At 39.2% G+C, this 22,796-nt stretch overlaps 1 protein-coding gene and 1 long non-coding RNA gene across 2 annotated transcripts in view; one reads left to right on the plus strand and one right to left on the minus strand.

Moving 5' to 3' along the window:
* Nucleotides 1–22,796, minus strand: part of LOC105473062 (sperm flagellar 2) — a 366,010-nt gene that overhangs the window by 305,416 nt on the left and 37,798 nt on the right. The window lies entirely within an intron of this gene.
* LOC139363906 (uncharacterized) overlaps nucleotides 1–22,796 on the plus strand; it is a 236,171-nt gene that overhangs the window by 188,825 nt on the left and 24,550 nt on the right. The window lies entirely within an intron of this gene.

The raw sequence follows: 22,796 nt of genomic DNA on the forward strand, positions 1-22,796 counted from the left end.
TGTAGTTTCATTTTCATTTTCACTTTTCCCTTGTTCATTCAACAAATATTTGAATCATTACCATATGCTACTTACTTTGTTGAGCATTAGGGATACAATGATGAATAGGACAGACAGGGCCCCATCTCTCCTGGAACTTAACCTCTAGTGGAGGATACAGGACAGAAAACAGAAAAATTGCACTACTGTGTAATTAATTTGTTTATTCACCCACTAATTCTTCATACAGTATTTAAACTGAGCCAGTGCCTAGAAAAGATGGGTGAGATTCAAGGATGCATTTTAGATACTGAAAGGAGGGTGGTGGAGAGTCCTTTCTCCTCAAATTTAATTTTATTAGAATAGATTTAAACATGCAGAGATTGTATAAAGCTGATTGACATTAGCCATCAAGTTTGATTGTGAAGTGGGTTGTACGTCTGTTTGGCTCTTTCTAAAACTTTGGCAGGGACCACTCAGTACTTGAGCTTTTGGTGCTGAGGTACTTCTAAGCCATGGACTTAAGTCTGTCTCTATTTGGAGGCTTTTTTTTTTTTTTTTTTTCCTAAAACATGAAATTGTTTCCCAAAGAAATGAATCAAAATCCAAGCTGATTTTGCAAGTAAGAAACCTTAGAAGAAGGGGATTTTTGTCAGCCACTAATATAAAATCATCTGGGAATACAAGATTCATACTGAACTAGAATCTCAGGGACTGACAGGGGAACCTGCATTTTTAACATGGACCCGAGGACTAAAGTACCATAACGGTTGCCTCAGAGAATCTGGTCTGTCTCTCATTGACATTTTTCTTCAATCAATCCCAATCAGTGAGTCCTTATGGATTTTTTTCCAACTTGATTATCAAGTCGATAGGTTTCCACAAGGATTTTGAATAAGGTTATCTTCTTAAACTAGTATTAATAAATCCCGTATATGATACATGGGACACCATCTGGTGAAGTAACAAAGGAACTTGTCTATAAATGTTTGAACTGAGGAGAGGGGAACATTCAAGGTCAGCCATCCAAAGCGAGTGAGGAGCAATTCAGGTGGGCGAGACTAGAATATGTTAGTAATCAAAACATTGAAGCCTACTCAGTGACATTGTAGTAGGGCTGAGAAAAGCCTGTGAACAGAAGTCTATTTATTCCTTCTCTCTAGTTTTAGACTTTATGGTGTCTAAAACAAACAAACAAACAAAAAATCCTGTTATTGTTACTAAGCATTGACTGTCCAGGAGAGAAATAGAGGGAGAGAAAATAAACACCTGATAAAAAGATAAAGCCTTTTTTCTCTGAGTCAGAGAGGAGCCACCAGGCTTCATCATGAACTGGAGGAAGTCTTCTGAAGACTATCTCAAGACTTGGCTCGAGGTCCATAATCATTGCTCAGTTTTCTTACTGTAATCTGACGTTCCCCTGAGATTTCAATACTAAGAGCGTGCACTGGCCAGAACATCTGTGCATCCCAGTGCCCTTAGTGTTTATTTTTCTGACTGTGAATTCATATGCTGGCGTGTGGTTTCTCCTTTTTTCTCTATTGAGCCTGGAGAGTATTGGTTGAGCTCCTGGCTCCATCAACCTCTCTAATTATGGTGGCAAAACAGAAAACAGAAACAGTTTCCTGACTTCAAACTTGAGCATTAAGACTCTATGGGACTACACTTACGTGAGCAGCTGGACTCATTCAATAACATGTCTAGGTTGTTTCTCAACAACCGTAACACATATGATAGACTTTTTAGAGCTCTTAGGAGACAAGTTTTTATTTTACAAAGAAGGAAACAGATTCAAAGAGGTGAAGTGGTGAGCTAAGGCCAGAAAGCAAGAACATGGATGGATAAGGACAGAAAACTTTTCATTCTAAGAGTAATGTTTCTTCTACAGCATGACAGCACCTCTCACAAACTGTGCTTGCCACAATGACTTTGTTTTCATCCAGTGATATGTCCACTGAGCTTTTGATGACAGTATACCTTTGTTAGTATGCAAATAGATAAAATGACTTCATAATTATAGAAGCTTAACTTACAGCAATTTTGTCCAAGGCCCTATAGCTTCCAAAACCAATATATATCAATGTATACTGATATACTTCTTAAGCCTAGCACAGATTTCTTCTTTTCCTTTTAGTCACCTAGAAATGTCCCTATCTAAGCATATTAAAAATCAGATGGAAGACAAACAAAACTCCTTTGCTTGAAAATGTGATCTCCCTCCTTTTAAAAATAATAAAAACTGACAAAATATTTATGTTCTATTAAAAGACACAGTCAACCTTTAAACTTGGTCTTTTCCTTAAAAAACACATCACCAAGTACTAAAAGGCTAGTTCCTATGAAACTGTCTCCAGCTAGAAAGGGAGGTCAAGATGCCCCACAAATGTGATTTACTTCCTTAAGGATGTTTAGACAGACCTCTTGCACACAGAATTGCCTTTAAATAAATAGCCATATAAAATTCATTTTGTCTGTTTTGCCTCAAGTTTGTTGTGCTTGAGGTTTATTTGCCTGCTGTTTACAGGGCTGGGGTATAACAGAAACCAGACCAGAAATCAACACATTTTGTCTGAGCTCTCAATGTCATGTGTCAGAACAGTCACTGGCCTCCCACCAGTCTGTTGATTGGATTCAGATTATGACCTCCCTATTCGTTCCATTTAAATTACCCTGAAGGTATGAGCTCAACAGTGCTCTGAGACAGTGTTGGAATAAGCTTTGCAAACAGCCCAAGCTAGGAATTCAAAAAGGCCTCAGCAGTAGCCTAAGAAAATCTTTATTACAAAATGACTTATAGATTTGATGTAAAACATGCTTACAACCACTTTGGGAACAGCGTTTTCATGATATATAACAGTTTATATGAACTGGAAAGAGAAAACTTCTTACAAATGATTATCCAAAACAGTTTTAAACCAAGGGTATCTCTGAAACAGTAAGTTGGTATAAACAATTATTAGGGATTTTAAAATGTAGACTGTTCTCCTTCATTTCACCTCTGATTTTCTGGTAGCTGCATAGCTCCCAGGCTAACATCTTCCTTTGTATAGTTGATACTACAATTTGTGTCTGTGTGTACCTGGCTCATGCATCTGCAGTGAAATGAATTGCCAGGGTAGGGACCACAGAAGCAAAAAGAGACTAACAGGAAAAGACATTAGTGCTTCAGAAGATAAAGGGCTTAGAATTCTACAAATATGACTCCCTCTGATTACAAAATGGTAACTTCCTACTTTTAGAACAACCAAAAAGACAGAACACAGAAATGTTAATAACAGTTATTACCCAACATCCACATATGTTAGAAAATATCCATGTAATTAGAATTGAAGTCTCTGAATTGCAACAGCGCATCCCAACCAAAAATAGATGTGGCCAGAAGTCTACTAAATGGGGACCACCCATCCTTCCAGGTTCTACATGAAACTGAGTGGGAGTTTGGCCCAGAAAAAGTAAAGTTCCCTTTTAAAATTGGGGGAAAAAATTAGTCTGTAAAAAATTAACAACTGTTACAGAAGTTTTAACTATTCAACACAGAGATTGCATCTATAATACCTACATCTTGGTTTCTAATGCCATTCCCAGAAATGGAAACAAACAAACAAGCTAAAAAACAGGGCTCCTTAGAGAAATGGCTGATCCAGGACTGGGATAGGAAATATACCGTATGAACCTGGAACATCTCTTAGTACCTGAAAAGTGAGGACATGCTCAACAAAAACCGAAACCCATTGATAGGAACATAACAGAGGGGAATGGGATCCAATGGAAAGAGCTCCCAATGATCAAATTTGAAACAACTTGAGCAAACAAAATACATAAAGTAGTATTGGATTATAAACCAAAATGTCAAATAAATATTCATGAATCTGTACTTACATGAATATGAATCCCAAATAATTTATGTACTCTACTCTCAAGAAAGTGGATCATAACTCTCCTCTCCATAAGTGTGTGCTGCATATATTAACTCCCTTCTCAAGAGTGCATTATGGTGGCCAGGAGTGGTGGCGCATGCCTGTGATCCCAGCACTTTGGAGGTCGAGACGGGCGGATCACCTGGGGTCAGGAGTTCGAGACCAGCCTGACCAACATGGAGAAACCCCATCTCTACTAAAAATATAAAACTAGCCGGGCATGGTGGCACATGCCTATAATCCCAGCTACTAGGGAGGCTGAGGCAGGAGAATCGCTTGAACCTGGGAGGCGGAGGTTGCGGTGACCCGAGATTGTGCCATTGCACTCCAGCCTGGACAACAAAAGTGAAACGCCATCTCAAAAAAAAAAAAAAAAAAGGCATTATGGAGAGGAGTGGAGAGTACCTTTACAGTGGAGAAGCCCGACAACCGTACCACGGCCAGGTGATCAAGGCTAACATCATCAGTGATAAGTCGTACTGATAGTATACATCTTTGATATGATGCAGTGAGAGCTACATTTTACCTCTGTGTCTTCCTCTGCTGAACCCACACTCCTGAGAAAACAACAGACAAATTCTACAAAATACCTGGTCCATACTCCTTAAAATAAAAAGAGTCTAAGAAACTGCCACATCCAAGAGGAGCCAAAATATAATATGGTATCCTATATGGGATCCTGGAACAGAAAAAGCAGTACACATACACACACGCACGCACACATCCCTCCTAAGCCAACCTGAATAAAGTATGGGACTTAGTTTACAATACTATATCAATATTGGTTCATTGTTTGTGACAAATATACCATTTTAATGTAAAATGTTAATCATAGGGGAAGCTGGATGTGGGGTATATGAGGACCCTCTGCATTACCTTCATAACTTTTCTGTAAATCTAAAACTATTCTAAAATGAGAAGCTGATCAAAACTAGCATTTACTAAAAAGCAGAATACAGTAAGATAGGTGCGCAATGGGTAAGGAAAAGAAGGAATAAAGGGATATGATCAGGTAATGTGCTTGAGTTTGTTGTGAAGTTATAGAAACCTGGGGAATATTTCTTAGGGACAATCCCTGTCCTGGGTGTGTGCAGCACACTGATAGTCAATCTAAGGACATTTCAGCCTAAGGGCCATGAGGGCTCATGCATATATTTGCATGTTAGAAGACAGGAAGAGATGAATGCCTGGAATAGAATGCCTAGGAGTTCTAAGAGGGAAGAGTTGTGCTTTCTGATGTTAAGATTACAGGAAAAGGGTTTCTCTTCAACGCAGTTATGGAGGACTTTCAAGCCCCCAGTTCTCATTTCTGCAGGCTTGCTCTATTCTAGGGCTGAGAGTCTAATTCCAGGAGAAAGCTTTTCAGGGATCCTTTTCATAATCAATAAACATCTGTTGAGCATCTGTTGTGAAGCAGGAACTGGAAATACAGAAATGAACAGGCAGTGACTGTGCTTGCTCGGAAATAGGCAAGGGTGTTCTTTTGAATCCTCAGATTTCGATTGTCTGTGACAGAACATGGAGTTGCATTCAAGTTTTATCATCTGAGTAAGAGGATACTGTGTGCGGAGGCAGGGTTTTATGAGACCTAAATTACTATGAACACTTACTACACATGTAATAAAATTTTTACCTCAAATCTTCAAAAAAACAAAAGAAAGAAATGATCACTATGATGTCCTTCATGTCAGGAATCTCACTGAATAGTGGAGTGGGTCCATAGGGCAGCATGAGAATTGCTAAAATGGAATTAAAAATGGGCTGCTAAGGGGCCATAGAAAAGAAGTATCTAGATTGAACTTGGGGTCAGTGAAGACTTGAGCTGAGTGTAGAAGGATAACTTAGAAATAGGCTAGGTGAAGGGCTGGGCCTTGAGGCAAGAGGAAGCAGCTGAACCAAGTTTGGAGGCATAAAACAATACATCCTGGCCACATGCCAGAGCTCATGCCTGTAATCCCAGCACTTTGGGAGGCCAAGTCAGGAGGATCAGAAGGTCAGGAGATTGAGACCATCTTGGCTAACACGGTGAAACCCCATCTCTACTAAACATTTAAAAAAAAATTAGCTAGGTGTGGTGGCCCTCACCTGTAATCTCAGCTACTTGGGAGGCTGAGGCAGGAGAATCGCTTGAACCCGGGAGGCGGAGGTTGCAGCGAGCCGAGATTGTGCCATTGCAGTCCATCCTGGGTGACAGAGTGAGACTCCGTCTCCAAAACAACAACAACATGCCCCACCTGAAGAAGTGCAATGAATTCTGCACAGCTGGAGTGAAGGGTGTCTGTGGGCAAGGGCAAGAGTTAAGTCAAAGGTGGAGATAAGGTCAAAGGTGGAGATAAGGTCAAAGGGTAAAGAGTGGGCAGAAGAATAAGGGCCTCAGAAGTGACCTAGGGACTTGAACTATTTCTAGAACATTATAATCATCCTCCTTATAGTCTCTTATATCCTATTTCTGTGTCTCCACTGGTGCTTCACAGTAATGTACTGAATGAAGTTCTACAAGACAAATGGAGAGATGAACGTGAACTCGACTGTCAGAGGACAGACCACAGACTGATGTTTCACTGTCATTTTTATTGTACTATATAACTCAATTCTATCATAAAGATTATATTTTAAAGAAAATAAAACTCAAGCGATGAATGTGTGAAATTTCCACCTTATGAAAATAAAACAGTGTGTAGGAGGGACTTCCTAAACCAGGCAAGTTGTTCCATAGAACACTTAAAAAAATCCCTACCCCTAACTTTTGACATCCTCAGGATGAAGATCTGGCTATTCATATAATCGTAGGTTTAATTTCTCCCACAGATTGTGCATATTAATTTCTATTAATTTCTCCCACAGATTGTGCATATTCTTTGAGTGCCTTCAGGGTACAGAAAACTACTGTAACTCCAGCATTCCCTTAGCAACAACAGAAATGTTCTAAGAACTGAGACTGTTCTGCTTAAGGAAGAGAAGGCTAAGGGGTGATGTTTGAAGAAGGACTCGTGACTGGGGTCTGTCGTGGTTGGCCTGGAGAACACATGGCTGACGAGGGCTAAGCAGGAGCCCTGTTGGTCTAGTTTCCCTCACATCCCCAGTGCCTAGCAGATGGCCTGGCAAGAGTAGGCACTCAGTGAGGACTGCTGGATGGCTGAAGGATGTGGGACAGAGGAATGGAGGAAGGGACAGGTGGGGGCATTTGGGAAGTGACGGTGCCAACTGCACAAAGCCGGCCGTCTTAGGAGAGGTGGTGAAGGTCCACTGTCGAAAACCTAAATGGTGGCACAGCACAGATTAGCTCTGAGACCATGGGCTCTGAAACTTGGCTCTGTGGAGTTGCTTCCTCTCTCTGTCACTTTCTAGCCTGGTATGGGTAAGAAACATATGTTTCCTCATCAGAAAATGAGGAATAATAAAATATATTATAATAATGTTTATATATTATGATTGTTGTGAGGATTAAATGATACATATACCTCTTAATTTGTATGTAATATATATAAATATAAGTATACATATTTTTTCAGCCTCTAACAATTCTAACAGTACCTGGCACACAGAAGTTATTAAAATACCATTTATATATTCGTTTTGAGGTGCCTTTCCTCTTTGAAACTTAGACTCTTGAACACTAATAGCAAGAAGAAAGGTGAGACAGGACAGGAAAATATAATTTTCCATCTTTTTTCACTCTTATTCTGAGTAAGGAGAAATTGAATGGGAACCATGGAAAATAATGATTACAGAAGTAAAATGCCAACAAAAAGTCAAAATGAACCTAGAAAAACCTGAAAGCCATGATGTAGCAAACCTCATAAACTAACGAGATTTTGGGTTTGGCCAGATGGGTTGATAAAAAGTTGAATTCACATGAACATGAAATGGAAGGATGGTAAGAGATGGCAGATTTTCAGCACATACCAGGGTGAGAAAAATAGTTTCTCACCTAAAAATGAATCTTCCTTGGCTTTAATCTTTGGAGAGAAGGAGAGATGCATAGAACTGAAAACCCTGTGCAGGGGCTGCTCTGTGCTTTGCTCTTGTGGTTGAATTCCCGGTGGTTTACTCATTCTGCTCTGGGAATTGTCCTCACTTCACACAGGTTCCAGGAACTTCTCATCGTCCCTAGAGAGGGAGCAGATTATCTGCAGCAGGTGGTGGTTGACTCCACAATGACACTCAGTTCTAGACTAATGAGGACCATTTCTCTCTTTATCATCCCACTCCTCGCTCAGGCCGCCTGTGCCTTGCTCTCATTACATCCAGCTAACTTTGCCTGTGCTGAGAGGAGGTCTCTCAAGGCCAGAAGTAAGAATACTGTGATCCCGACTTGCTGACAAATCGCTAGTTCTTGGAAATGTTTGCCAGGTATATTTGTCAAACCACTAATTTACCCTAAATTGAAAATAAGATGGGGAAAGAGGAACAGCTGAGATACCTGATGTCTGTGGCTTCCTCTCCTCCTGTATTCCTACTCACAGTGTGGCAGAGTTGTGCATCTCAAAGAACACGGCTGCCATGGTCAGTGCAGATTGACCTCCGGTGCGCAGTATTTACATTCAGGCACTTGTAGTGCATACTGAGGTTGTCTCCTACATATCCAAACCATACCTCTCCACTGAATATTATGTTGCATTTGGGAGAATTGGAGAATTGACCTTAGTTTAAGAGAGGGCCTGCTCAGTTACAAGGTCTTTTATAGGCCTTTAATAGGAATTAGCACAGCCATGAACATACGACCCAATCTGGCACAAGAAGCATTTGTTAGAGGCTGTGGCTTCACGGGACATGAAAAAGTCAGCCATCCTATAACCAAAGTTGAGAGGAATCAACTGATGCTGTGGATGGATGTATAGCAGAGGGGAAGCCCAGCCTTGATGACATTTATGAACTGTTGGATTAAACCTGAACTGCGCCATACCATAGAATATCCTTCTATGAGACCCAGTAAATGTCTTTGTTATTTCAGACCATTCAGTTTTCTTACTTGCTACTTAAAACATTCTAAAAATACAGAAATTGACTTAAAATGTATAATTTGTCTAGATGGCTTTTAAATTGTTACATTTTAATATAAACACATAGGATAAATTTTCTAAGACATACAGAGTTTCACATGAATGAGTGAATACATGAATGAATGAATGAATAAAAGTTGGCCAAATCATCAAATTTTATTCCATCATTCTATGAGCCTTAGTTGGTTGCCCGCTTTGGGCCTAGACTTGACCCTGAGGGTAAGTGGATCTATAACAACCTGCACTCAAATTGTTTACATCTGCTAGAAGATACAGATGCACAAAAATAACATGGAAATACAATGTGACAAATGTGATAAGAGAGCTATGCACAAATATTCCTGGATTTCAAAAATGTATTGGTGCCAGACTGTATCTTACAAGATAACCAGGGACTAAGTCAGTCAAAAAGAAAGCAAATGAGTGTTCCCAGCATTGGAGACACAAAACAAAGGCAGGGCATCCATCACTCCAGCTACAACATGAATGGCAATCCTTGGAGTTGTCCATTGCACAACCTGCACTGCTGTGTGCAGCAGCCCCCGGTAAAGACGAAGGAATACAGAAACCAGCGTGAGAACTCCTGGAACTACAAACTGTCATTCCTGCTGCAATGGTAGCCAGATCCTCCCAGGAGATTAGGTTGGAGAAGCACTTGAAAATATACATTTTTCTTATAGAGTTATCTTATATAGCATGTTAAGGAAACTAAAGTTTAGTGTTTCTCTTAAAGTATTTGCATTAGAATCACCTGGTGAACATCTTAAAAATGCAGACTTGTAGGTCCAACACTTGGAGATTGATTTTATAAGTCTGGTGTAGGACCAGGCACCTGTATCTTTAAGTGGATCTCCAACAGAATCTTCTACTTCTCCAAATTGAAGAAACGGTGGTGACGGTGATGTGGTGTTGCTAAAGGGAATCATTCACGTGGTCAAATTTGTTTCAGAAAAGGTCCATTCCGTCTGAGAAATGGGTTGGGAGCCGACCGACTGGAGGCGGTTAGGAAGATGTTCAGTAATTCAGATAAAACATGAGGAGACCAATATGGTAGGAATGGAGAGGAGGCGACAGATTTGTACAGCTTCCTAACCAGGCCAGGTGGCCTCAGGGCCAGAGGAGCAGTATGACCCTCGCTTGTTCTGTGGACGAAGAGCTTTACCCTGCCCCCTGTGAGTGGACAGAGGATGCCAGAGGCCTGCGTGGCATCTCCTTAAACTGTTGCAGCAGTTGCCTTCATGGTGCCTGCAAAGGAGACACCTAGTCCAGAATTTGAGGCTGATGGCATCATAAAACACTGTGGTCCCAAGCACGATAGCACCATAAGCCACCCCAGGGGACCAAGAACAGGCAAAGCTCCTTGTCCTCAGGAATTCTTCATTTGAAGAAGGAGAGATGATATATGGATGCTAAATAAACAGTTAGAATGCTAAGTAAATAGTTCCAGTGACTCTTAGCATTGTTGAAAGTGCCCGATGCTTTCACTTTCCATGGATTTCCAGCCTCTTCTTTGTGTGTGTGTTGTTGTTGTTTGTTTGTTTTGTTTTGAAATGGACTCTCACTCTGTTCCCCAGGCTGGAGTGCAGTGGTACAATCTCAACTCGCTGCAGCCTCTGCCTCCTGCTTTCAAGGGATTCGCCTGCCTCAGCCTCCCAAGTAGCAGGGACTACAGGCGCCTGCCACCACGCCCAGCTAATTTTTGTATTTTTAGTAGAGACAGGGTTTCACCAGGTTGGCCAGGCTGGTCTCCATCTCTTGACCTCATGATCTGCTCTCCTCGGCCTCCCAAAGTGCTGGGATTACAGGTGTGAGCACCGCGCCTGGCCGGCCTCTTTTAACTCACAGATTTCAGCCTTTGCCCCACTCACTTATTTCTAAAGATACAGGAAAAAATACTGGTCAATGCACTCGTTATTTTAACCTCTAAAATAAGCTTTTCCATTCTTCTTTCCAGAACGATATTTCTATAAAAAACTACTAACATTATATTTGTTTATGGTTCTACCCAAAGGATAATAGAGTCTCATTGATGCATGTGAGGCCTTGTAAAACTGTTAGAAGAAAAAGCTGCCTGGTAGACAAAATGAGGAGCTTAATTCAAAAGTTTAATTCTCAATTCCATTCCAAAGAACTATGAGCTGGATCGACATTAATTCCCACATCTCAGAGGGAGAGTTGGACGTTATGACAGTGTTCAAGCAACTACACTTAATGAATGTATTTTATTACAACAAAGAAACATCAGCTGGAGCTATCTTCTCTAACTCCTATTCAGGCTGAAACACATTTTCATAGAAAAAGGTTTCTCAAAGTGTGGCCTTTGGATACACGTACGTAGGAAACTCCAAAGGCATTTATTGAAATTTCCAAGGCATTTATTCCAATTTCCTGTACTGCAGGCCTAAGAAAGCTACATTCTAGGGGTAGATCCAAAGCAGCCAGTCTCCAGATTTCTCCGCTGATTCTGTGCATACTAAAGCTTGTGAACGTACTAATGAAGATTCCAACACTGTTTACCCTCATAGCTCTGACACTTACACTGAGGAAACTCATTAACAAAGGCCAAGTTTCAGAAATGAGGATAATCTTAGAACAAGAAAACCTCTATACCTAAGATATTGGTGTATAAATAAATGTTAACTTTAAGGAACTTATAACCCAAGAAAAAGGATACAGAATGTGCTTTATTAGAAGGCAGATCCATAACAAGTTATGGACAATTTGAGAGCTGAGCCATATAACCTTTGAGGGTCACGTTCCCCACATAATGTTCCTTGGAGAGTCTATGAGAAGCAGATCCTAAGGATGCTCAGATTTGATATTTTGAGGATATATCAAACTTGACGCTATGTATTTCCCTGTGAGACTGTACATTCCTGAAATACAGAAACTGTGGCTTTTGCATTTTTGTATCTTTGGAAACTTAACACAGTGCTTGTTAATAATAGATAATAGTGGACGTCAGCAAATACTGAGCACATATCTGCCATTCAGTGAATATTTGCTGACATGAACTGGGGGGAAGAATCACTGTTGAAGAAGTCCACCATAAATGAGAAAAATCCAGTGAAGTTCAATGAGATATGAGAGTGAGTTTACAAAATTGCATGCATTGTTGTTACTCAACGCATCCTTAACATTTCACCAAAAATATTTATCAATGTCACATTTTTACATTCTATCGCAAGTATTGCACACAATTCTATTCTCAGAGATTTCTCACTGTGGTGTCACTGTGGTGACTGTGCCTGGTGTCCTTGGTCATGTCCTCTTAGGCTACTCAGCTAATTACTAATTTAGTCATACTTATTTATATTGACTCTTCATAATACTGAACTCTGTTTTAAAAAGTGAACTTTAAATAAGCTTCTTACTCTTGATTTACTTTGCTCTCTCTCTCTTTTTTTTTTTTTTTTTTTTTTGGTTTGTTTTAAAATGACTACGGCTTAAAAATATTTCTTTGAAAAAGTTCTACTGGAATATTAAGATACAAAAAAAAAAATCTTCCATTGGTTATAGCAAAGCCTCTGCTATTTGGCATGCTGAGATAGAGGAAAAATGGCTTGAGAAAGAGAAATTGCTTTGACCACCTCTGAAAATCACATGTGTTAAAGAAAAGAGAAAACAGATTTTGGCAAGTTTTATCTCCCATTGTATTTGATCCTTTTGAGAGAGTATAGAAGTTGGAAGAGGATTTGAGTTAATTACTCTCACAAAATTTTTACTTTGGTTTCTAAATCAGAATTATGTAAAACACCCTTTACACATTGAAAGAGATTTGTACATTATTATGAATTATATAATAATATGAGCTAAAGACAAATAAATGAAAAACACATGGATTAACAGTCCTGTTGACTATGCATGTGTTAAAAAATTACAAGAAAAAAATGTTGTGATACAATACATATAGAGATTTTACTAAGCAAAAACCCTATCTGGTATATAATTCGGAGTGTTGAAGAAACCCTTGGGATAAAGACTTTGAATACTTTTTCCACAGCTGTAATTTTTACAGAAACACAACATGGGCCTTTTTGTATATTCCATATAAAAATACAAAATATGGTTATTTGTGTGCAAAGTCTAAACAGAACAAACTTACTTAGAGTTATTGAACAGGCCTTCCAAAGTGAAATGGATAATGGAATTATAAACTGCCATGGCTAGAAAAGATCCTAGAAATGATTGATCCTCTCATATTGACCCAGGGCTGGAGATAATGGGCCTTGCATGAGATTATACAGCAGGTAAAAGTCAGAATTGGGGCTGGTTTGAAACTTCTAATTTTAGTTCCAGACAGAAAAGAATTATTGGTAATAAAAATGTCAAAAATGATTGCTATTACTCCAACTTGTATCTCCGTGAACCAAAAATTTACTTGTCATAGTTCGTAAAATCAGCTAAATTAAAATCTTCTATTTATGCAAAGTAACTATATGATGCAAATAGATTTTTAAATTTAGTGTGTTGTAAAATAACTTTGACTATTTAGTATTTCAGAACTTGATACTGGGTCAACAGCCACGTTGAAATGAAAGCGCTTGAATTGATTACACAAGACAGACTATAAAATGAATTCTAATCTAAAATAGAAATATGGAACATGGAGGCTGAGATGAGAAGTGACCAGGCTGCCACTTAATAAAAGTAGCCTTAGACAAATTATTGCTTTGAGCCTCCAATTTTTCATGCCACCTCCTAGGACTGAAACAATCCAAAGAAAGCATTGCATGGGAAACCACTCCAAAAATCATTAGTGTAACACAAATGCAATGTTAGTGCCACCGTTACATGAAGTAGATGCACAATATATATATCATACCAATTAATATCAGAGAGAAAGAGATGACATTTTAAGAAATTGGCTCACATGATTGTGGGGACTGATAAGTGCAGGCAAGTGTTGATGCTGTCAACCAAATAACAGAAAGAGATTCTCCAAAGCTAATGAGTTTGTTCAGTGTTGCACAGAAGATTTGCAAATCTGTAATATGCAGGCTATGGAAATCATAAGCATATCCAAAGAGGCTGAGACAAGGAAAAGCTTTTAAAGGCAAAAGAGAGAAAGTATGCAATAAGTTGTTTTAAAACAAAGAGAATATTGGTTCCAGGGGCTTATCACAGGAGTTGATGCCAGTTCATTAATGAAGACAGTAGATCAGGCAAGTGTCCTTATGCATCTGGCTAGCTGTCCTTGTGACTCATGTAGCAAGCTGTAGTTTAAAAAGTACTTGGCAAAAGTTCTTGTAAGGGCATTTGTGCATAAGGGCCCTGCAGAGAGTCTCTGTAACAGTTCTTACCATAGGTAGGTGTGCATAAGTGCCTTCCCACCTTAGTCTCCTGGCTTTATTTATTTTTTTGTTAGGGTTTGACATAAGTGACTCCATTTTGATTCTGACAACTTTCACAATGGAATCTTGAGTTTAAATTCTGCAGGCCAAAAGACTGGAAACTCAGATAGGATTTCCATGTTGCAGTCTTGAGGAGAATTCTTACTCCTTTGGGAATCCTCAGTCTTTGATCTTAAGGCCTTCAGCTAACAGAATGAAATCCATCTATCCACAGTATACTGATTTAAATGTTAATCACGTTGACAAAATTCCTTCACAGAAACATCTAGACTAGTGTTTGACCAAATAACTGGGCACCATAGTTTAGCTACATTGACACATAAAATTAACCATCACGTCTATCTAAGAATAGAATTGTGGGATCATGTGGTAATTTTATGTTTAACTTCTTGAGAAACTGTCTAACTGTTTTACACAGTGGTTGTACCAATTTACACCTTCACTAGCATGTACCAGTGTCCAATTTCTCCACATCCTCTCCAACATTTGTTATTTTCTGTGTTTTATTAAAGACATCCTAGTAGGTATGAGGTGGTCTGATTATTTTTTAATACACCTTTGGAGTCACTAAATATTTGTTGTTGGAGTGCCAGTAAGATAGAAGAGGAGGTGCACACCTGTTATCCCAGCTACTTGGGAGGCTGAGGCAGGAGAATCCCTTGAATCCAGGAGGCAGAGGTTGTGATGAGCCAAGATTGCACCATTGCACTCCAGCCAGGGCGACAGAACAAGACTCTGTCTCAAAAAAATAAGATAGAATAGGTGCCTTTCACAAGACATAGAAAGTAGGGACCTGGACTAGATGAACTATTTGGGTTGATGATTTAGGCATCATGTAGTAAGATTATATTTCAAAAATTATTGCAGTGTATATACTGTGAGCAGGGAAACACTTTTTCCTAAATTCTGGTGTTTCCTTCCACATCACACAGTTTAACATTCCTAACCAATCTGTCCTCTTTCAGATAGAAATAATGATTGAGCTTGAAAGAAAGTCACAGTCATGGGTCACTGAGATCTTGCCTTTCCTTTTTTTTTTTTTCTTAAGAGCTAACTGCCTGTAAAGAGTTAATCTTGGCTCTGCTCCTCCAGGGACATGCCCCTCCTCTGCAGGTAGGGATGTCTCCTCAGTTTCAGGCTGACCAGTAGGTCTGCCTAATCTTGGGATTCAGTTCGAGGAATCTCACATGCCAGCAGATGAATGCCAGATTTTCTAAAACAATCTTTTTACCAAAGGAGTTATTGGGGTCTCTGTCTGCTGTTCCTTTTGTCTTACCTTGAGTATTTTAGACTTCAGGTTGGAAAGCAGGAAATTTTTTATTGTATCCATTACTTGAAGACATCTCTATAATTCATACTATTATATTAATTTTCCTTTTATGATTAATCTGATCTTGCTAACAAGACAACACTCCATGCATTTATTAAATGCATTTTATGAACGTTAGAGATTCACTTTATTGATGGATACTATTGAATGGGTAATTAATTTCCAGGGGTTTAACATGTTTGATTATACTTCGTATCACACCAAAAGATGGATCAGATGTAAAATTTGCTTAAGTATTATAGTTGTTATTATATAATTTTTAAAAACTATTTTTGTAGGATTGGAGAAATGGCCTGGTATGAGATTTTCTTTTCAAAATTAAAATGGTTGCCTTTCTGAAACAAAATAAAACATTTTGATGACATAAGATAAAATTATGAGATTAAAAAACATAAAAAGACCAAAGGATGTATGAAATTTGTAGGGAGGTGGAAGAAATCTTGAAGAGAGAAGTGGGTTTGAGTAAGTAAATCTTACATTTATTCAGTTTGAATTGATCCTTCATACTGTTCTTTCTCAAAGCTATTGCCATTTTATTTGAACTGTCCTTTCTCTCATTCCCTTATATTATTTTTTCAGTTGCCACGGATTATACTTTTCTTGGTCTTTTATGATCCTTCCAGGTTGATAAGTAAGTGGGAATCTTTCCTCTTTGGCAGTTTTTCCATTGTGACTGGCTCTTTACTTAACTAAGCTAATTTATTCTCTAGATAGATCATTAATAATGTGTGATGGCTATGTGTGTTTCAGAATATCCAGATAGTCAAGTATCCCATTGTGACTGTTTTTGCAAAACTTCAACTTTAGGTTTCTAAACAAATAAACATTTTTCAGAGTCAGGCAGTCTTCATAGTCATGTCACCTATGGATATGCCTGTCATACATCAAGTTCTTATATTTCAAGACCATTATAATTTTTCACCATGGGTTTTCCAAAGCATGAGATTATAGTAATTTTGTTCTAGGAACACTGTCAACTTAGGAATTAATTATAAGCAAAACAAAACAAATAAAAAACAAAATGAAACTCTCCACTTAGTGTTTTGTATAGTAAGGCTATGTATATTGAATCCAAACTGTGACTGTAAAAGAGTATTTCAACTTGAGCAATTAATTGTTCCCTATTGTTTGCTTTGAGGTTTGAAGTTCATCTTTTTTAGCTTTATTTTATTTCATTTTTTAAAGACAGAATCTCACTCTGTCACTCAGGCTGGAGTGCAGTGGCACGGTCATAGTTCACTATAGCCCCAACCTCCTGGGTCAAGTGATCCTCCCACCTCAGCCTCCCAAGTAGCTGGGACTACAAGTGGACAGCCTTTGACTATTTTCTTTCTTAATTTTTACAAATCTTTTGTAGAGAACAGGTCTCACTTTGTTGCTCAGGCTGGTCTTGAACTCTTGGCTTCAAACCATCCTCCTGTCTTGGCCTCCCAAAGTTTGGGGATTACAGGTATGAGCTACAGTGCCTGGTCTGAATTTTATTTTTATAATGTATTTTTAAGTTATTGTATTCATACATTAAGAAATAATCACAAAACCAACTTTATAACTTTATAGTAAAGATATAATGAGTTAAGACGTTTAAAGCATTATTTAGCAGCTATTATTATTCACCTAAACTTTGGGGAATAGATTATGTTATTTTTATTTAATGTCATAATTAAAAGTGTGAACCTCAGTTTTAACTCACACTTATCAGATACGTGAGTGTATTAGTCAGCTCCATAACCAAAATAGTATAGACCGGACAGTTTAAACAACAGACATTCCTCTTCTCATAGTTTTGGAGGCTGGAAGTATGAGATCAGGGTGCCAGCATTGTCAGTTTCTGGTGAGGTTTCTCTTCCTGGTTTGTAGTTGGTTGCCTTCTGGCTTGTGATCACATGACTTCTTCTTTGTGTTAGAGGAGAGGTGGGGGGGACACTGCTGTCTCTTTTTATAAGGGCAGGGCACTAAGCCCAGCCTGAGGGTTCCACACTCATGACCTCATTTAAACCAGTAATAATAACCTCCCAAAGGCCCCATCTCCAAATACTATCACATTGGAGGTTAGAGCTTGACATACGCATTTAGAGGGGGACACAAGTCAGTCTATGAGAATGAGGCTGGACAATACTGACCCTCTCTAAACTGAATTTCTTCTTCTTCTTTTTTCTTTTTTTCTTTTTTTTTTTAGATGGAGTATCACTCTGTCGCCCAGGCTGCAGTGCTGTGGCGCATCTCCACTCACTGCAAACTCCACTTCCTGGGTTCACGCCATTCTCCTGCCTCAGCCTCCCACATAGCTGGGACTACAGGCGCCCGCCACGACACCCGGCTAATTTTTTGTATTTTTTTAGTAAAGACGGGGTTTCACCGTGTTAGCCAGCATGGTCTCAATCTCCTGACTTCGTGATCCGCCCGCCTCGGTCTCCTAAAGTGCTGGGATTATAGGCGTGAGCCACCGCGCCCGGCCTCTAAACTGAATTTCTTAACCTGTAAAGTGAGGATTAGGACATGACAGAGTTATTGTTAAATTTAAATGATTTTCTCCTTTTGCTTGTGTTGTTTTGTGAGCATTGCTTTTGTTATAAGAGAAAAAAGATAAAACACAGACTCCTAAGGTAAAAGGAAATGTCCTTCTTCTCTTCTTGTTGGTTTTGCTTTCAGAATCCCTCCTGATCTAGCTGTAATTCCCCTCTGCTCCTCTCAGGCAATGTGTTTCCTAGCCAAATTAGACTGGTAGTCATACTCTTAACTTGTGCGTTTTATATCTGTTTCTCTGAGATAAGCTATTAAACCAAATTCATCTAATGAAATTCCTCCTTCTGTATAAAACTTTTCTAAATCTCTTTGTAGAAATAAAGTCTCTCCTTTGAGTATTCACAGAATTTGGAGCCATTTCTATAAATATTATTTCATTTACTTTCTATTATTAGAGTTATGTACAATCATGATTTATGTCCCTGTTGGTCAAAGTTCTTTGAAGGAAAGACAAACCAGGTTATCTACTGTAGATTTAGGACATAGTGACAATTCAGTTTATAAATAAATTGATAAAACTATAGGGATAGGTAGTTCATTGGAATTTTCTTTTGTTCTTTTAATGCATAAAGAGATTGTCGTATTCACTAATAAAAATGAAAGACCGTGAGAAAATGGCTTACTCAAGAGAAACAACTTTTGAGCGCTCAGTAAGCAGTAATTGTATAGTTGATGTGTTAAATTTAAATCATAGTCAAGTATTCATTAAAGTAAGTTCCCTGAGGATCAGCACCAGGCAACTCTTTATTAGCTTAGGTTGCTATTGCATATACTTGAATACAATAACAATACCTACTTTGGTCCGGCATTTAAGAGTTTACAAAATACTTCTATGTACATTATCTCATTTGTTCATCACATCAGCCCTGTGAGACAGGCAAAGAAAGTATTTTTATACCAGCTCTACAAAACAAAAATGTGAGTCTGAAATAATGACATTTGTCCAAGGTCACAAGCTAGAACACAATGAAACCAGGACAAATGGTTCATCTTTTCACTCCTCGTCTGCTGTTCTTTAAACAGCATGCTATCTCCTGCCACACAGTATGTCTTTAAAGCTACTTCATTTGCTTTGTATTACAGTTATGTACAAGCCATAATCCATGCATTTTGATAAATCAGACCAGTGTCACCACCAACCTCTTCTTAATCAGTATGTGAAGTTTTGCTACACTCTAAGATTTTATTTGATTAAGCCTTCAGTGGAACAGATTTTATTTGATTGCAAAAATGCCCAGGAAAAACCCTAATATAATTACTGCAATACTTTTTTTGTTGTGTGGTTTTATATTGCTTCAGTAAACTGCTCTACTACATTTACCAATGTATTCAATTATAAAGACATATCAACTCCCTATTCTCTATTTTTTTAAAAAATGAAACAGAAATCCAGGCAAATCGCTTCAATTTTACAAAAATTCTAAACTTGCTTCCCTCAAGAAAGCATCAATTAAAATGAACATGAAAGCCGGGCATGATGATTCGTGCTGTTATTCTCAGCCCTTTGGGATGCTGAGGTGGGAGGACCACTTGAGCCCAGGCATTTGAGACCAGCCTAGGCAACATGGCAACCCCCCTAACCCGTCTCTACAAAAAAATAAAAATAGCCAGGCATGGTGGCACATACCTGTGATCCCAGTTATTCCGGAGGCCTAAGTGGTAGCGTCATTTGAGCTCAGGAGGTTGAGGCTAGAGTGAGCGGTTATTATGCTACTGCACTCTAGTCTGAATGACAAAGCGACACACTGCCTCAAGCAAAAGTAAATAAATAAATAAAATGAATGTGAAGTACAATGTATCTCAGACTAGTTTGTTTCTCACTAAAATTTAATAATTGATCAAAGTGTCTAAATTTCATAGACATTAAGCATTTCTCATGGGTATCTTTGCTAATAACTAGTTTGCTTAGTTCTCAGTTATTATTTACCTTTACTTTTCTTTATAAAATGCTGTTCAACCTTTGTAACCAAAATTACTGCTTGTTTAGGAAGTAATACTAATTACAACTCTCATTGAGGCATAACTTTGATTATATTTCCCCAAGGAAAACTCACCAGCATTTAGACTTTTTAAAATATCCTTAAACTATCCCAATTAAATACATGCATATGAAATTCATTAGATAATTTCCTCAGAAAAACAAAGTATAGTAAATGTAATTAACTAAATTTTGTTGTAGCGAATGCTGTGGTTTATACCATTTCACATGAGTCTAAGTTTTTTTGAGTTACAACCCTCTTTGCTTGGAAATCCTGAACTAACCTTTTAAACTTGTACAAGTACCAACAACCTCAGTCTGGCAGTTGTTAAGTGCCTTGCTCTGCATGTACAAGCTCTGGCTTGGCCTCTTGCCATAATGTCAATTAAGGCCTACTTCTTCGGTATTGGTGCTATATCAAGGTGCCAATTTATGATAAGAAAAGAAAGCCCTTCAGATTACAAGTGCTGCTTCATTTAGATTCTGTATTAGGCTGTTCTTGCATTACTATAAAGAAATACCTCAGACTGTGTAATTTGTAAGAAAAGTAGTTTAATTGGTTTATGATTCTTCAGGCTGTATAGGAAGCATGGCACCCACATATGCTTCTGGGGAGAACTCAGGAAGTTTAAAATCATGGCAGAATGTGAAGGGAGAGCAGGCATCTAACACAGTGGGAGCAGGAGCAAGAGAGAGAGCGGGGAAGGAGGTGCCACACACTTTAACAACAAGATCTCATGAGAACTCACTGACTATCACAAAGACAGCACCAACCCACGAAGGATCACAAACACCTCCCTTCAGGCCCCACTTCCAACACTGGGGATTATAATTCAACATGAGGGGTTTGGTGGGGACATCTATTTGGACTATATTATTCCTTCCCTGGCCCCATAAATCTCATGTCCTTCTCACATTGCATAAGATAATCATCCCCTGCCAATAGTCACCCAAAAGTTCAACTCATTTCAGCATCACTCAAAAGTTCAAAGTCCAAAGTTTCATCTGAGACAAGGCAAGTCTCTTTCACCTACGAGCATGTAAAATAAAAAACAAGTTATGTACTTCCAACATACAATTAGGGTACAGGCATTGGGTAAACATCCTCATCCCAAAATGGAGAAATTGGTTAAAAGAAAGGAGTTACAGGACCCATGCCAGTTCAAAACCCAGCAGGGAAGTCATTACATCTTAAAGCTTCAAAACAATGTCCTTTGACTCATGTCCCACATCAGAGCACACTGCTGCAAGAGGTGTGCTCCTATGGCTTTGGGCAGCCCTGCCCTGTGACTCTCCAGGGTTCAGCCCTTGCAGCTTCTCTCATGAGTTGGAGTTTGTATTAGTCCATTTTCACACTGCTATAAAGATTCTACCTGAGGCTGGGTAATGTATAAAGAAAGGAGGTTTGATTGACACAGTTCCACATGGCTGGGAAGACTCAGGAAATTTACAATCATGGCGGAAGGCAAAGGGGAAGCAAGGCAAGTCTTAAATGATGGCAGGAGAGAGTCCAGTGGAAACTGCCAATTCTGAACCATCAGATCTCATGAGAACTCCCTCACTATCATAAAAAAAGCATGGGGGAAACCATCCCCGTGATCCAATCACCTCCCACCAGAATCTTCCCTCAACACATGAGGATTACAATTCGAGACAAGATTTGGAGGGGGGACCCAGAGCCAAACCATATCAGAGTTGAATGCCTGTGGCTTTTTCAGGTGCAGGGTACAAGCTGCTGGTGGATCTACCATTCTGGGGTCTGGAAGATGGTGGCTCCCTTTCCACAGCTCCACTAAGCAGTGCCCCAGTGGGGACTCTGTGTGGGGCCTCCAACCCCACATTTTCCCTCTGTACTTCCTTACTAGAAGTTCTCTGTGAGTGCTCTGCCCCTGCAGCAGGCTTCTGACTAGACACCTAGGCTTTTCCATACATCCTCTGAAATCTAGGCAGAGGCTGCTAAGCCTTCCCTCTTGCACTCTGCATGCACCTGCAGGATTAGCACCATATGGAAGTTATCAAGGCTTATAGCTTGCTTTCTCCAAGGAGGCAGCCCAAACTGTACCTGAACCCCTTTGAACCACAGCTGAACAGCTGGGATGTAGGGAGCAGTGTCCCAAGGCTGCATAGGGCAGCAGGACACTGGGCCTGGCTCAGGAAACTATTCTTCCCTCCTAGCCCTCTGGACTTGTGATGGGAGGGGCTGCTGTGAAGGTGTCTGAAATACCTTTGAGGCCTTTTCCCCATTATCTTGAATATTAGCACTTGGCTACCCTTTAGTTATACAATTATCTCCAACAGGTAGTTGCTCCACAGCCTGCTTGAATTCCTCTTCAGCAAAAGCTTTTTCTTTCTCTGACACATGGCCAGGCTACAGATTTTCCAAATTTTTATGCTCTACTTCCTTAAATATATATTCCAACTTTATTTCTTTGCTCCCACATCTGACCATAGGCAATTAGAAGCAGCCATGCCACATCTTGAACACTTTCCTGCTTAGAAATTTCTTTTGCCAGATACCCTAAATCATCACTCTGAAGTTCAAACTTCCACAGATCACTAGGGCATGAACAGAACGCAGCCAAGTGTTTTGCTAGGGCATAACAAGGGTGGCCTTTGCTCCAGTTTCCAATAAGTTCCTCATTTCCATCTGAGACCTCATCAATCTGGCCTTTACTGCCCATATCACCATCAGCATTTTGGTCACAATCATTA

This window comes from Macaca nemestrina, chromosome 6 (genome assembly GCF_043159975.1).
Source record: "Macaca nemestrina isolate mMacNem1 chromosome 6, mMacNem.hap1, whole genome shotgun sequence".
Lineage (NCBI taxonomy): Eukaryota > Metazoa > Chordata > Mammalia > Primates > Cercopithecidae > Macaca > Macaca nemestrina.